Below are 5,000 nucleotides of genomic sequence, written 5' to 3' on the forward strand. Positions count from 1 at the left end.
ACTTATTTACATCTATCATATAGAGAATCAGACTTATTTACATCTATCTTATAGAGAATCAGACTTATTTACATCTATCTTATAGAGAATCAGACTTATTTACATCTATCTTATAGAGAATCAGACTTATTTACATCTATCTTATAGAGAATCAGACTTATTTACATCTATCATATAGAGAATCAGACTTATTTACATCTATCTTATAGAGAATCAGACTTATTTACATCTATCTTATAGAGAATCAGACTTATTTACATCTATCTTATAGAGAATCAGACTTATTTACATCTATCGTATAGAGAATCAGACTTATTTACATCTATCTTATAGAGAATCAGACTTATTTACATCTATCTTATAGAGAATCAGACTTATTTACATCTATCTTATAGAGAATCTGACTTATTTACATCTATCATATAGAGAATCAGACTTATTTACATCTATCTCATAGAGAATCTGACTTATTTACATCTATCATATAGAGAATCAGACTTATTTACATCTATCTCATAGAGAATCTGACTTATTTACATCTATCTCATAGAGAATCAGACTTATTTACATCTATCTCATAGAGAATCAGACTTATTTACATCTATCTCATAGAGAATCCGTCACTTTACACCGCACAAAAAATGAAAGCCTACAAAAGTACAGATAGCTATCTTTTTTTTCCAAGAGTGAATGGGTTAACAACGCTGTCGTATGAGAGGTGAAAAACAGGAATATCTTCATAATCAAAGCAAAGGTGAGTGTTAGTTAGTTAGTTAGCTAGCTAGCTAGCTAACTACCCGCTAACGTTTGCTAATGGTGTGTGGGGGGGATCCCTTTCACCTTCAGAACTGCCTTAATTGATTCAATGAGGTGCTGGAAACATTCTTTAGAAATGTTGGCCCAAATTGATAGGATAGGGTCTAACACGGTATTAGTATGGTGTTCCTAATAATCCTTTAGGTGAGTGTATGTACTTGTGTAACATTTGGAACCGATGATGGAATTTCCAATTTTCCAAAAGTTTCCAATAAAAAAACCTACTTCCATTGTAATTGTATTTTTTTTAAACGGTTCCAAGTGGAAACCAGTTAAATGCCTAATCCTACCATTTGATCTGTTGGGAATGTACACACCTTCTTCGTAGTGAACAGGGTTACCGGTGTCATCACATCGATTACAATTCTCCTGTTACCACTAGAGCCACGGCAGCCACAGTTGGGAAGCCTGAGGTTGACATTGCATTCGCAATTAACAACTCTGAACTTGTCATGGCTGATTCTCAGATTACCACCAGTACCGTATGGACTTCCTCCGTCCCTACAGGCGGGTTTGACGGCGGCATATGTTGCACTGATGAAGGTGTTTGCCTCCTTACACTTATTGCTGTTGGTTTCACAGATTTTTCTCTGGGTTATAACGGCATCACAGCGGTTAGGAGCCAAGTTCTGGTTGATATGCTGATTTATAAACTTCTGATCTGTCACAAATCCACTAGTGGGGAAGTGACAAGCTGGGCTTCCCTGGAGCCTTCTCTCTCTCTCTCTCTCTCTCTCTCTCTCTCTCTCTCTCTCTCTCTCCTCTCTCTCTCTCTCTCTCTCTCTCCCTCTCCTCTGCCTCGCCTCTGTTTCTCCTTTCTCATAGTGTGTGTGACTGGCCACTCCCTGGATTACTTGCAGCTGCAGGCACTCCAATCACCCACCTGTTTTCCGTGGGCTCATCAGCAGCTACTTTAGTTGTGGCTGCTCTCTGTTCGCGCTGGATAGTTAAGTCTAGTCATGTAGGTGAACCTCCAGTTTGATTCTGTTGCGGTACTTTTGTAACCTGCTGTTCTGTGCCTGCAAACCTGAATGCTTTTTTTTGTGTTTGAAGGAGAACCACTCTGCTCTGCTCAGCCTGCCTGCTGATGCCACTCTCCACCTGCCTTCACCAGTTCTGCACGCTTCGTCTCCCTGCCTGTGTCCACAACCTGCTCTGTCGCCTGAGAGGATTTCTCACCTGTCTGTTCTGCTACCTGGTCTGCTTCAGCAATAAACTGTGTTAAACTTCCAACTGTCTCAGTCTGCTTCTGGGTTCACGTCACAAATCCTGACGTGAACTCTTGGATCTAGTCCATCCACAGAGAGCACGGCAGCAGAGAGCAGCAGAACACTGGAAAAGATAGAGATCTTCATGTTGATCTGGAGAACACTGAGTTATACAAGCTGTTAGAGACTTTACTCTGACATATCTACCATCTCTTTATATTATCATATAAAAGCTGTTAGAGACTTTACTCTGACATATCTAACATCTCTTTATATTATCATATAAAAGCTGTTAGAGACTTTACTCTGACATATCTAACATCTCTTTATATTATCATATAAAAGCTGTTAGAGACTTTACTCTGACATATCTAACATCTCTTTATATTATGTAAAAGCTGTTAGAGATTTTACTCTGACATATCTAACATCTCTTTATAGTACCATATAAAACATGTTAGAGACACTCAATCACTGACACACAGTCAACAGCCAATCAGTGATCAGAGAACACTCTATCATACCACGTTCAGCCCCGACAACACATAGCAAAACATTTATTTAAACTGAAACGGGGGTGTGTTGAACACCCTGCTGTGAGCCCTCTGCCTTTTTATTACCATGAGTTTACAGACACGTCTCTGCTGATTGACTGTCATCTTGGACACAGCCAATAAACCAAGAAAAACCGAATTAAAAGCTGTTTCACAGCGTTCAGAGGAAACATGTCAATGAGCCAGCAATATGTTAGTTGTGCAATATCTCATTGTGTAAGGGCTGTGCTGCACTTATTAGTGAGAATGCAGCTGACAGGGTTGTTCAATTAAAAATGCCAATGAAATGTGCTTACTATAAATGTACGACAGTTACCTTTATTTTTTTATAGAAAAAAATTAAAAAAAAAGTACCCTTTTAAATTTAAAAAAAAAAAAATAATAAATAATTTTTTATAAAATAAAAAAAAAAATATTAAATTTTATAAAAAAAAAAAAAAATAATAAAAAAAAAAAAAAAAAAAAACAAAAAAAAAAAAAAAAAAAAAAATATGAGAGCATTACTATATAGGTACCTGTCTAATGTATATGAGAACATTACTATATAGGGACTGTCTAATGTATATGAGAGTATTACTATATAGGTACCTGTCTAATGTATATAGAGTATTACTATATAGGGACCTGTCTAATGTATATGAGAAGCATTACTATATAGGTACCCATCTAATGTATATGAGAGTATTACTATATAGGGACCTGTCTAATGTATATGAAAGCATTACTATATAGGGACCTGTCTAATGTATATGAGAGCATTACTATATAGGTACCCATATAATGTATATGAGAGTATTACTATATAGGTACCCATCTAATGTATATGAGAGTATTACTATATAGGTACCCGTCTAATGTATATGAGAGTATTACTATATAGGGACCTGTCTAATGTATATGAGAGTATTACTATATAGGGACCTGTCTAATGTATATGAGAGCATTACTATATAGGGGCCTGTCTAATGTATATGAGAGTATTACTATATAGGTACCCGTCTAATGTATATGAGAGTATTACTATATAGGGACCTGTCTAATGTACATGAGAGCATTACTATATAGGGGCCTGTCTAATGTATATGAGAGCATTACTATATAGGGGCCTGTCTAATGTATATGAAAGCATTACTATATAGGGACCTGTCTAATGTATATGAGAGCATTACTATATAGGGACCTGTCTAATGTATATGAGAGTATTACTATATAGGGGCCTGTCTAATGTATATGAGAGTATTACTATATAGGGGCCTGTCTAATGTATATGAAAGCATTACTATATAGGGACCTGTCTAATGTATATGAGAGCATTACTATATAGGGACCTGTCTAATGTATATGAGAGCATTACTATATAGGGACCTGTCTAATGTATATGAGAGCATTACTATATAGGGACCTGCCTGCGTGACATGCACGTCTCAGAAAACGTGTGCATGCTAGACATGAATACATTTAATAAATTACATTTTTTTTTGAAAGTCTCTAGGTTTTGACATAAATGCAGATATAAATGTAATTAAAAATAATAATAAATTAAAGCTGCAATCAGCGATAACGGGACTTCGCTCCTTGCCCCGAGGTACTGGCGGACGTAATATCACATGTAGACCAGACATTTTAAGTTTCATTTAAATCGAAATAACTTTTGCCAAGAAAACCAACGTACCTTTGTTGTACAGGATTGTACAGGATTGATGAAAAAGGCAGAAATAAAAAATGGCCGCCTTATGGTTGGGTGGAGCTAATGAAGGGAAATGGGAAATATGTCCGCAATGAATAGAGCAATATTTGTATTATATCTGGTGAGAATCGGAGCAACTATGTCCAAGTTGAGCCCTTCCGCGCATTAGGGGGCGCTATAGAGCCCGCTTACAGGTATGGGCCAAATCGCTGTACAATCTCGCAAAACTCCTATGTGTTTATGTGGGCGACAATTTTTGTGAGTTTTCGTATATATTGAGGCTTTCAAAAATGTGCCCAAGGGCTAAAACCAATTAAGGGGCGCTTTAGAGCAACTGTACCACTCCCAAGCCTAAATGTGAATTCAGATGAAAGAGTTTAATATTCTGCACATGGCTGCAAAATATTTAGAATTTTCGTGCCTCCTTAAATCCTCGCACGAAAACCAACATTTCGTAAATTTTAGAATTATGTCATTTTTATTCTAAAAATAGCACCATGGATTTCAAGATGAGACCTATGTTCCCTCCAAATTTGGAATATTAACTTATTGTTTTTGGCCAATTTATTAAGGATGTTAGGGAGCGCTATGGAGCCCCTGGCAACGCATAAGCTCAATCGCTACATAACTTTGTAGTTTCAAATAGGTCTGCCATGTCTGCAAATTTTGGTGAGGTTTCCAGCATGCTGAGCCCCTCAAAAATGCAAGCGATGTGGCGGAATAATAACAATCTGA

The 5,000-nt window shown here is 36.9% G+C and overlaps 1 long non-coding RNA gene across 1 annotated transcript in view; it reads right to left on the reverse strand.

Annotated features, from left to right (window-relative positions):
- Positions 1 to 2,153: 2,153 nt before the first annotated feature.
- LOC120562777 overlaps positions 2,154 to 5,000 on the reverse strand; it is a 24,293-nt gene continuing 21,446 nt past the window's right edge. Inside the window, exon 3 of the long non-coding RNA XR_005639836.1 lies at positions 2,154 to 2,177. This is a non-coding gene — a long non-coding RNA (uncharacterized LOC120562777). The remainder of the gene's footprint in view (positions 2,178 to 5,000) is intronic.

The sequence above is a fragment of the Perca fluviatilis genome, chromosome 7 (assembly GCF_010015445.1).
Source record: "Perca fluviatilis chromosome 7, GENO_Pfluv_1.0, whole genome shotgun sequence".
In the NCBI taxonomy this organism is placed as follows: domain Eukaryota; kingdom Metazoa; phylum Chordata; class Actinopteri; order Perciformes; family Percidae; genus Perca; species Perca fluviatilis.